The sequence below is a fragment of the Pteropus alecto genome, unplaced genomic scaffold (assembly GCF_000325575.1).
Source record: "Pteropus alecto unplaced genomic scaffold, ASM32557v1 scaffold63, whole genome shotgun sequence".
NCBI classification, from domain to species: domain Eukaryota; kingdom Metazoa; phylum Chordata; class Mammalia; order Chiroptera; family Pteropodidae; genus Pteropus; species Pteropus alecto.
This window is the reverse complement of record NW_006434897.1, coordinates 3,596,073-3,608,733: the sequence shown is the minus strand read 5'-3', so window position 1 is coordinate 3,608,733 and position 12,661 is coordinate 3,596,073.

Here is a 12,661-nt window from a genome sequence, read left to right as displayed (position 1 = left end):
ATTAGAAAAATGAAAACAAAACCCTAAATCTGACAATACCAGTAGCTTGTGAATATGTAGAGCAACTGGAACTTTCATATATTGATGGTAAGAATGTACAGCCAGTGTGAGAAAATGGTTTGCCTGTTTCCTATAAAGTTAAACATCTACTTACCATACGATGCAGTAATCATGAATTCAATGCCCATATGAATTCAAAATTTATCTTTACTCAAAAACGTACACATTTGTGTTTCAATGAATAAAAGAATTGTGTTTGTTGAAAGGATATAGGAGCCAACCTGAAAAAGCCCCGATGTCCAATGCCCAAGCTGATTTAAACAAGTGATTGAATGGTGAAGAAGGGACAACTCTTCCTCACAGGAGATTTCCAATTAAGGAGTTTAGAAGGAACAAGGAAATAGAATTACTATAGGTAGGAAACACTGATCACTGTGAAAATTAAGGAGAAACAGGATATATTTGAGAAACAGGGTATATGCATAGTCTCAAAATATCTCCCCAACTAAATATTATTTACAAAATATTAAATTGAAACTGTTACTATGAAGACATATGGCAGACACCACCTTAACTGTGTAATTGAAGTTAACATCGCCAGTAATGAGACATGTTATCATCCTGCACACTTGACATGCTACCTCACTGCTGTGCTGTTCTTTCCTCAAATTCATAACCTCAATCTAATCATGAGAAAACATCAGAAAAACCCCATATTGAGGAGCACTCTATATAATACCTGACCGGAGCTCTTCAAAAGTTCCAAGGTCATAAAAAAAAAAAAAAGAATTACTTTGGAATTATCACATCTTGGAGTAAGAAAACACCACAAGGAAATGTAATGTAGGATCTTGGATTGGATTCTTGAAAAGAAAAAAAACAGTGTCAGTGGAAAAACTAGTAAAGTCTGAATAAAGTCTGTAGTTAGTTAATAATATTGTGCTAATGTTAATTTTTTAGTTTTGATAATTTTACTATGCTTATGTGACATATTAAAGTAGGGGAAGCTGGGAGAAGGAAAACCCTTTTAAAATTTTTGCAACTCTTAAGTCTAAAATGATTCAAAATGTTAAGTTAAAATATTAAATTTCTCAGTACTAGAATGTACTTTTAAATGAGAATCAAAACCTACTGTATGCTATTCCACTGCATAAGGCACTCTAGATTAAACATTCTGCCGGTAAAGGACCATACATTTAAGAGAGATCTTTAAATCCATGTAATGTTTTTGTTAACTTTTTAATCTTATAGCAATGCTTCATACAACTCAGGCCATGCCTATGTTAACTATACCACTAAAGTTTATATGCATACATACTATAACTTCTTAAGGATCTATCATGATTGTTGTACAATGTTGAAAATGAAGCTGAAGTTGAAGAATATTGGATTTGGAGCCAACAATTTAAGTTTGATTCCTAACTTTGCTATTGATAATCATTAGGTGAAGTGGGCATGATTTTGCTTTAATGAATTTTAAATTCGTACTGAGTTTTAAACTCTTCCTTTAAAATTGTAGGTGATTATAATTTTCTTTCTTGATCAAAATTTAAAGATTTATAAAATATAAAAAGTATTTTTCCAATTATTATATAAAATTTATGAAAATTTGGAAAATTTAGAAATATAGAAAGAAAAAAGTATCATATATTTATTTCCTGTCTTTATTCCTTTGCTTGTGTTTACATAATAAGAATCACCCTACATTAAATGATTTTATTACTTATTTTTCAATTAACATTGTGACAAAATTTTTTTGCTATCACAAATTATTTGCAAGCAAATTTTAATTACTATGTAATATATATAATAGATACTGATACAATGACATATGCATATGTGTGTATGTACATATATGTATAATATATATAATATATAGTAAAAAAACTCTTAGAATATTTAAGTGTTTTCAAGCTTTTTGTTATTGTAAGCTATCCCTCACCAAAGCTGTATATTTTTTCCTGTAGCTGGGTTATTTATATTATTTGGAATTAATGAATCAAAGGATGTTGCGGATCAGTTTTTCCAGAAAGTTGTCTTTGAGCGATTGCTGACCAGGTCAAGGGAGAAGTCGGGGCGTGACACATTCTCAAAGTGGTCTCAGGCACCTTAATGTCAATTCTGAAACTGAAATGACCCTTCAGAATTGCTCCGAGTCCAGGTCAGGGGCCTGCCTTTATATCAAAGCATTGAATAGTTATAGGATATAAGATGCACGAGGGAAAACAGCAAGACTTTAGGCAAGAAGGCCTCTTCAACGGTTTTTCCCAAAGAGGGCTGTCTGCTGACAGCACTTCTAGGAGCTGCTGGAGTTTTTCTTTCCTGAGGGGGAGGTACACCACAGCCTTCAGTATAAAGGCTGCTTGCTATAAGTTTCAACGTTTTTTTTTACATTCTAATAAGTAGCTCTCCAAAACTATTGTAAATTGTGATCAATACTACTGTCCTAATTAACAGCTAAAAGCTGCTTTAAAATAGTTCACAAATAAATTCTTAGTCTATTTAGTTTGTTTACGGCGTCTCACACAACATAAACATTTAAAAATACCTCTTAGTCCTATTTATATACTTAGTTTCACCTGGATTTTATGAAATATTTAAATATGCGTTCTTATCTCAGAATTAAAAATTTTCCTACTATATATTTAGTACTTTATTTCCATGTATAATCTCACTGAAATTTATTTTGTGTGTAATGTAATATAGGAAGTAATTTTTCTTTGTTTTCAAACAGGTAGCCATCTCATGAATAATCAAAGCTTTTCTCATTTATTTAAAATATCACCTTTATTACACAATAAATTCTTATATGCACATATTCTTTGTGCTTTGCATTGATCTACTTGCCTAGTTCTCCATCAGTACCACACTTTCCATTAATAAAGATTTATGGTGCAAGTCCCTCTCCATTATTATTCTTTTTATCTCATTAATTTCTTGGCTATTTCACACACTTAATTTCTGAGATGAAATTTAGAATAAGTATGTCAAGTTATAGAACAACTATAACAACAGCAGTAAAAACCCTAAACAAATCAAAAAAATGTTTTGGATGGATTTTCATTGAATTTATGTATTAATTTGGAAAGAATTGTCATTTTTACAGTATTGAGTCTTTTCCTCCAAGGATGTGACCACCATTTTATTTACTCAGATCTTCTTTTATATTGTCACAGAATATTTCTTCTGATTTGGTATTCAGCTCAAGCATAGATGAAAAATAGAATGGAACATCGGTGTAAGCTGATACTAGGAAGAATTTGTGTCAGAATGACCTAAAATGTAGGCAGTCCGTTTTTCTCTAAGTGTCTAAATTATAATATTTGTATATTTGTATAAATATTGTATGTAAAAAATTTGTATAAACTTTTTTCTTCCCTAAAGTGTAATCATTCTTTAGTTGTTTTTTTGTTTTTGTCTACGTTTTGTCTAAATGTCTTTTTATGCAATGATATTTTAGAATCTCCTCTCAAGTAGAGAACTTTTACTTACTGTTTAAAATAAACTCTGAACAACATAATAGTTTATCTGAATTCAAGACTATTTTCTTTGATAATGTTCTTAGATTTTTCTTATTCATAAAAGCAATTTTTTAAACTTTTACCCAAAAGATCTCTTGCCTTTCATTTTTAGTGTAGATGTCTTTTGTAAAATTTAATAATCATTTCTATTTATTTCTAATAATTTATATTTTAATTCTTATGTTGAATTATTTAACATTTTTACAAATGCGCGGTCAACATATTTTTGTGAAAATTTTGGAAAATATAAAAAAGCCCTTGCCCTCCCCAAATTTTGCTAATAAGAGCAAAGCCGAGAAACTATTCTATAGAGTACTGCTCTATCATTTTGACATACATATGAATAAGCAGATATTTTTATGTGTTTAATAATTTTCCACCTACAAGCATATTGCAAATATCTTTTCCATGATGTTATTCTTTAGCATGTTCTTCTTAATTGATGTATAGTATTCTACTATAAATTGTTATAATTTATCGAATGAGTTCACTAAATGTGGCTATTAGGTTCAATCTCGGTTGTTATAAATAGTGCTGAATATAAGAAAATGCTTTTTTCTTTAGTATTAATTCCTAACATTAAAATGACCGAAAAAAAGTACATGGTCATTTTGTGCTTTGTATGTATATTGTCAAACTGTCCTATGGGAATTTGGTATCAGTTTACTATTACATGTATGTTTGAACTCTCATTGTGTTCCAGACTATTTTTTTTAGCAATGAGAATACAGCAGTGAAGGAAATAGACAAATGATTAGGACATCATGATGTTTACATTCTAGGAAAAAGAAGACAAAATAATCCAGATAAATAAGATTTATTTATACTTATATTATATGATTGCTATAGACTGAATTGTGTCCTCCCCAAATTCAAATCTCTAACCCTCAATATAACTGTATTTGGAGAAAGGATTTTTAAGAGCCAATGAAGGTTAAATGAGACCATAATGATGGAGTTGTAATCCAATGGGATTGGTGTCCTTATTAGCAGATGAAGAGAGAGACATAGCTCTCTACATACACACATAGTGAGCAAAGGTCATCTGAGTGCACAGTGGGAAGGAAGCAAGCTGTCTGTCTATAAGCCAAGAGAGCTCTTGCTAGAACCTGACCATGCTGACACCTTGATCTCAAAATTTCATCCTCCAGAACAAAATATCATAGACTGAATGTCTTAAACAACAGACATTTTTCTTCTCACAGTTCTGGAGGTTCTGGTGAGAACCCTCTTCTGGGCTTCCTTTGTGTTCACATGGCCTTTCCTTAGTGTGTGAGAGTAGAGAGAGCTCTGGAGTCTCTACCTCTTCTTTTAAATTCATGAATGTCATCATGTAGGCTCTATTCTTATAATCTAATATAATATAACCTAATCACTTAGCAAAGCCCCATCTCCAATTATCATCAATTGGGGTTTTGAGGGAAGAAATAAAAAGCAGGATTTTAGACACGTTATATTTGAGATGCATGTTAGAAATGTAGAAATACTGGTTGGCAGTTGGAGATACGAGTCTTAGAATTAAAGGAGAGGTAAAACCTAGAAGACTTCAGAATATAGGTTGAAAGCTATGACGCTGGCGATCGCAAATGGAGAGTCTGTGGTTAAAAAATGAAAAGTATTTCGATGATTGAGCTCTGATCTGCCCTGATATTTCTAGATTGGGGAGTTGAGGAAGAGCCAACAAAAACAAGACTAAGAAAGAAAAGCTGGGATGATAGTAGGGGTGAAACCTGTGAACGAAGTGTCTTGGAAGCAAGTGAAAAAGTTTTCTAAAGAGGAATGATTAAATGCTACAGATAAGAGCAAATTAAATGACGACTTCATTTATTATTCATTGGAGATCATCTTTGGTGACCTTGACAAGAGCAGTTTCAGTGGATTGGATATGGCAAATCATAACTGAATTGGATTCTAGAGAAAATGAGAGAACACATGTATAGACAATGCTTTCAGGAAGAATTTCTGTAAAGAGCACATGATAACTGGAGATCGTATCTAGAGAGAGAAGTAAAAAATAGAGATGTTTTAAGATTATTTTTCTTATTGTTTGCATATTAATTTATTCTTTGAGGTGGGAGAAACCATAACAGAGTTTACATCCCAATGGGAATGATTCAATGGAGAGAGAAAATTGATGATGGAGAGAAAAAAAGACAATTGCTTAAATACTGTCCTCAAGTAAGTGAGAGGGGATGGAGGGACTCGTCATTAGCCAGGAGCACTGACAATTCATCCATAAAGACAAGGAGACAATGATGAGTATAGGGTTTTTGATGAAATCATGTGTGTGAGCATGCATATTTCCTACATTTGGCAACTTGAGAACGATTCATTTTTTAAAAAATAAGTACAAATCTCAAGTCATCTTTGGATATAGGTCTTGGAACTAAAAGGTCAATAGACTTGGAATTTGCCACTAACTTTTGGCCAAGTAAATTAGTAAGCAATTAGAAATTAGATGTCTTGCATAAAAAAGTGGAAGATTGCAGCAAGCTCACAGAAAGAACAAAAATATTTTTACAATAGTCCATTCAACCTCAAGAATAGACGAATTTGACATGACATTCTCAGTTCCACGTTGTACATTTATCAATTAGGTTCCCTAAGAGTCTATCTAAACTTGAGCTAATTTCTCTAGAAGTCTATTCTTGATATCATATGACTCAGAATTAAGTCACATGGTGTGTGTATGTGTGTGTGTGTGTGTGTCTGTGTGTGTCTGTGTGTGTCTGTGTGAGTGCATGAGCGTGTAGGACCCCAAATGTTGTTTGGCCTTTATATTTTGTTATGGGAGTTACTGCTTCTGACTGTGACACAATAAAGTATGTCATAGCAACTGTTCTAATGACAGAAACGGTAAAAACTAGATTAAAATGTGTTAAAATCTGTTTGCAGATGTCAGAGAGCAATCAAGGCAGACAGGTCTTGATGGGCAAAAATTATATAGAGAAAAAAACAAATGAGGTGAAATCTACATTTCCTCTTGGAGCATTTGCCAGTTCTCTACAGTGGACATAAATGCAAACAGAAAGCAACAAACTAGAGCCTGTGGCAGTCCCTGAGGGCTTTGTAGATAAAAATTAGAACTCAAGGCTGCCAAAGCAACCATGATTTGAGGAGGCAAAATCTGAGGAAAAAGAAAACTATAGAAATGTAAGCCTACTATTTTTCTGCAATTTCCTTTTGAAGCATTTGCCAATTCTTAACCACTGAGAATCCAAACAGAACACAATTAAAGGATAAGATGTTAAGCACAGAGTACAAGAGATTAATCTGGCTGGAAAGACAAAAACGGATCAGGAATCAGTGAGTAGTAGGGGTCTTAGTGTTACTGTCATCAGTAACAGTACTAAGCAACCCAAACTTTCTGTTGAGATTACTCATTCAGTATTATCCTAACGGTAAAAGAAATCCAGAAATATTCCAGTCCACACAAAACAAGAGATTTAGCTAGAATTAAATCATGGTGATCTGTTCATATTTTACACACTATCCAGAAGTAAATTTATCAAAAACCAAATCCAAAGCACACATTATAAAATCAACTATAGACAAAAGACACATTACATTCAAAGAGCAATAATAAAATTAATGGGCAACTTTTCATCAGAAACCATGGAAGCCAAACAGTACAATGACATCTTAAAATGTCAAAAAAAAAAAAAAAAAAAAAAAAAAAAAAAAATGTCTGGATATCCACTAAAAATATATTTTGAACATAAGATAAAATAAAGACATTTTCAGAAAAAAAAAGGGAGGGTGGGGGTAGAATTTGTAGTAATGGTCTCTCACTAAAAGAAATACTAAAATAATTTTTCAGGAAAAAATGATTTTGGATTGTTGTAGATTATAAAAGAGGCCAAAATGTGTCACTCCCTCCCTCTGTCAACCTCCTCGCATTTGTCATGCAGATCTTCCCAGCAAGATCTAAGCCAGTTGTGCCATCAGTTGAATCTGCTTTGTCAGGTTGTTATCGAATGAATTATGTACTCCTCCAAATTCATATTTTGAAGTTCTAACCACAATTACCTCAGAATGTGACCTCATTTGGAGATAGGATCTTTATAGGTAATCAAGTTAAAATGAGGTCATTAAGGTGGGCCCTGATCCAATATGACTGGTGTCATTAAAAAAGGGGAAATTTGAACATAGAAACACACATAGAGGGATGATAATGTGAAGAGACACAGAGAGAAGGTAGCATTTACAAGCCAAGGAGGGAGGCCTCATACAGAATCTTTGCCCACAGCCCTCAGAAGGAACCAACCTTATCAAGACATTGATTTTTTACTTCTAGCCTTCAGAACTGTAAGACAATACATTTCTGTGTTTAAGCCACTCAATCTGTGGTACTTTATTACAGCAGCTCAAGCAAACCAATATACATATGTATAGCTTTGGCCAATATAAGTTGGCAAACATGCCACAGAGGCTTGAAAAAGTCTATGAATTGTTCTCTTGCCACTCTTTGGAACCCTGAAACCAGCATGTGAAAAATGGTGGGCCAACCTAGTGGAGGATGAAAAACCACGTAGAATAAAGTCTCAGCTGTGTCTCCCCACATAAGACATACTCTAAGCCTACCAAGTACCTGACATTTGAAGCAGGCCAGTCTAGATCATCCTGCAAGCAGTTAATATGTTAACTGATCACAGTAGATAAAAAGAATCTAGTTCTCAGCTAAGCCAGGCCACAATCAGGCTGATACACAGAAATTTGAGCCTAATGTAATGGTTGTTTAAAGCCAACTCCTAAATTTGAGGTTGTTTGTTTCACACAAAAATCTAAGAGGTATACAGGAAAAAAAAGAGCCTTGGAAAAGGTAAATATATGAGTAAATAAAAATAATTTTTGATCGTCCAGAACAAAACTAATAATATTTTGTGGGGTTGAAAATATATGTCAAATAGAGTAAAATATACAATAGCCTCAAATTGTCGAAATTTGTAAATTAAGATAAAGTGTAATGAGGTGCTTGCTTTTATGAGTTCTGCATTTGTTTGTTAGAAAAATTTGCCCCGCGATGACATAAATGTTTTTTTGTTTTGTTATTTATTTATGTAATTATGAACAAAAATTATATATGTTCTAATATTTCCTTCTAATACATCTACTTTGTGAATTTTTTCCATTTAAAATTTCAATAATTTTAAAAAATTACCTATGACTTATTTTTGGGAGTGATATAGGGTATAGATCTATGTTAATTTTTTCTCAAATTGCTAACCATTGCCCTAATACCTTTGAAAACATCACTATTTTTTCATGTACTTAAGATGCTTATTTTTAACATATCAAATTTTATATTTAGGGATGATACTACTTTAAAATATTCATTTCTTTTTATTTCCCACAATAAGTCATCATATCCTATTAGCATAGTGCACAATTCCACTGAATTTTCCAATGAAGTTTCTCACTGAGAGCATTTAAGTATAGACCCTCATCATTTCACATTGTATATTTTCTAACTGATTTTCCTATTAACATAATGCTAAAATAAAATGTTCTTCCCTTTTTTATACCAACTCTAACCTTAAAAACTTTTTTTCTTCTAGATCATTAATTAGCCTATCTTTCAAAACCCTTGTGGTGCTTGCATAAATTTCTCTTAACATTCATGTTGGAGATAATTCTTCATTCTTCTTTCAGGTTTCTGTGTATCTTCTAAACAGAAGCATTGACAGCTGTTGTTACAGACTATCTTTTCAAGGATATTTGAATAGCAAACAGCCTTGAGGGATAGAGATTGTATCTCCTTCTGGGGCAAAGGTAGATGTGTTTGTTGTCCAGGATAATAAAGATAGCATCTCACTCTGGAATAAAGCTTGGGCAGGTTTTCCAACTGCCCCTCTAAAAGATTGGGGTTTACTAGGTTCTTCAGCTGTGACATAAACCCCCTGCATCGCCTTGGGCCATTTCACATCATATCAATGGTACATGGGGACAAGCAGAGCCAAAGCAAACAAGAAGTTTAAAATGCCTGCTACATCTTAAGTGAAAATGTCCCTTGACTCTGAATCAGGAGCCTTGTGTCTTTTGCCAGCAGCCATAAAACTATAGCAGGCTAACTTTTTGGCTTATAAATGTGCAATCCCAGACCATTTTAATTTTTGACATTATTCAGCCATATGTGAATTCTTACTGCAATGCTTCATCCAGGCTTTTATCCTTAGGCTACACAATCCCAAAATACTACTCTTATTGTGGAACTGGTTTCATAGTTTACTACTGGAATTCTTCAATAATATGTTAAAAATCATCGGGTCCCATGGCTATATGACACTGTAACCATTCTTTATCATTTTTGTTGAGATATGAATAACATGTAACTATAAATTTAAGGTGTCAACATGTTGATTTAATACATTTGTGTATTTAAATGTGTTTATTACTGTAGCATTAGTAAACAACTCTATTACATCACATAATTATCATCTTTTTTGTGGTGAGAACCTTTAAGATCTAGTCTCTTAGCAACTTTAAAGTATATAAACAGTGACAAATAGGCTCATATCACCTTCTCTAAGTGCCTAAGCCCGCTCTGCTATTTAATCCAGGATAACTCAAGTATGCAATAGGTAGTTCATTGAAATGATCCATTTTGAAGATAACTGTCATGGGTCTTTCTTGCCTTAGATCTTACATTCATTGCTTGTTTTAGCATTAACAATCTTCTGATCTTTTTGGTTTTTATTTTCTTCCCTGTTATTTCTTATCTTGATGTTACTTCATGTATTTGATGGAGAATTTCTTAACATTCTCAAAGATATAGCCTGCATTTATCCAAAGTGCTTTAAAATCTTCACTACTGAGGGTATATTCACCTTGTTCAGGTCCTGAGACTATACTTTAGCATTGACCATATGGGTGTGTCCTATGCTCTTAGGCATTGCCATCCATGAAAATAGTATACACACACACACACACACACACACACAAACACACACACACACATATATATGCACATATATATATATACACACACACACATACATACACATATATACATATATACATATATCTGGTTATATAAAATCCTTATTATAATATTTAATGAAGACTCTTTACATGTACTTTATTGTTTAATTGATATACCACCAGTATAAGGTTTTATACTTTCTTTTATAACAGGAAGAAAATAAAGGCATAGGATAATTATGTGATTTGTCAAATATACATAAGTGATACAGCCTTGAACTCAGAACCCCAAACTCAACTCTCAGAGTTTAATCATGATTTATACTAATCATTTTGTACTAGGTATTAAACTAATGTCCGAGGATACAAAGATGAATAAAATTAATCCCTTCATCCTAAGGAGCTCTTGGAGAGTGTGTCCCTGTTCTATATTTGTCCATTTATGTCGGTGACAAAATTTTCTTCACAAATCCCCAATAAGCAGACTTTCTATTACAAGGAACCATCTTCATTGCTTTCTCTGAATTGTGCAGCACTTAAGGCTGATTATGGGTGACTGGTTCACATTTGTGAGCTGTGAGTGACCAGTCACCAATCTTGGCTCTGGCTCTAGATGTCTTATTCACAAATACATGGTTGTAATATTATAAAATTTCTGTGAGTCTTACTTTCATTCTTGGTGAAAAGTATGAATAATGACTAGTATAGTAGTAGATGAGCTCTGAATGAGCAGAGATGGTTTCTTTCTCAGAACCTTGACTTTAACTTCTTTCATTAACTGAAATTCTTCATTTCCAGACCCTTCTAAGGATCACTCCTTTACTTTTCTCAGGTTTTGCCTTAAACATGTCCTTTGAGCATACCATTAAAAATAGCCCCTTCTACTGTACCTTTTCATTCTAAATAGAAATTCTCAATAGGTCAAACCTATTTATTACCATATATATTTTATATGTCTATTTTCTCTTTGTGTTTTCTAGAATTTAAGCAGCATTAGGGCTAGAACTTTGTCTACCTTCACTGTCTTGTTTTTCATGTCCAGAGCAGTGTTCGGCACATGACAAACTCTCAATATAAATTTTTTGAGTGAATGAATGAATAAGTACATATTTGTGAAAATTAAATGAAGTAATATATAGGAGACTGAAAATGAAATACTTTCACGATATTCTATTATAATTCTATTCTTATTTTATTATTATAATCCTTTTATCACAGATGAAGAATTCTTTACAGGTAAAAAAATTATAATATAGGTAGAAAGATTATAATAATAGAACACTATAAAAGTGTTTCATTTTTGGTTTCTTATATTTTATTTCATTTAGTTTTCACAAATATTCATTCATTCATTCAACACATTTATACTAGGTGCTCACTATATTTTCTCAGATGGCAGCCTTTCATTGATAGAGTTTCACTGTGCCTATGTGGTCTTTAATTAAACAAATTTGGAGATTAGACCAATCAATGAGGCCAAATAGGACCAGTAAATATGCCAAATTTTGTGCCCGGTTTCTCCAAGAAAAAGATTTTGATATGTCTTTGAACAGCAGCAAAAGAAAGGTTGCCCAATGGGAATAAAGAAGTTGGGACAGGTGTAGAAAGTATTTTGTTTTCTATAGCAGATGTGGTAAAAAATGATGGATTAAATGATGAAGACCTAGGAATAAAAATGAGAACAATTTCCCCATTCCCTTATTAAGAAGAAGGATGTGCTATTGGTAAGCTGCAGAATTTACAGTAACGGGCCCCTGGAAAGCCTGAAAACAAGGTACATGACTGAGCTCCTATCAGAGATAAGAACTTGGTATTGGTTCTGTGTAACTGTACATGGCCAAGGCTTTGACAGTTTTAGAGAAGGCAGTGTCTGTACCCTCAGCCCCATGGCTAATACAGATATATACGTAATATTATTTTTTAAAGTTTTCATTTTCTATGTATAATATCTAGATGTAATATTTTAAATTACTGCTATTTGTTTAAAATCTTTCTATTTTTTGTTATTGTTGCTTTGTGTTTTTTTATTTTGAATTCTTGATGGAAATTATCTCAGTAATATCTCAGTAAATAGCAATAGGTACAAAGGCTATTCCATTTTTTCTCTGCGAGAAGGCAAATGTCGGCTACTCAGATAATCAACAGCTCTCCCTTCACTATCAATTTGAGTCTGGAACTACTCAAATTTAAGCAATACCTACTGATTTTGGCTCAGGAAA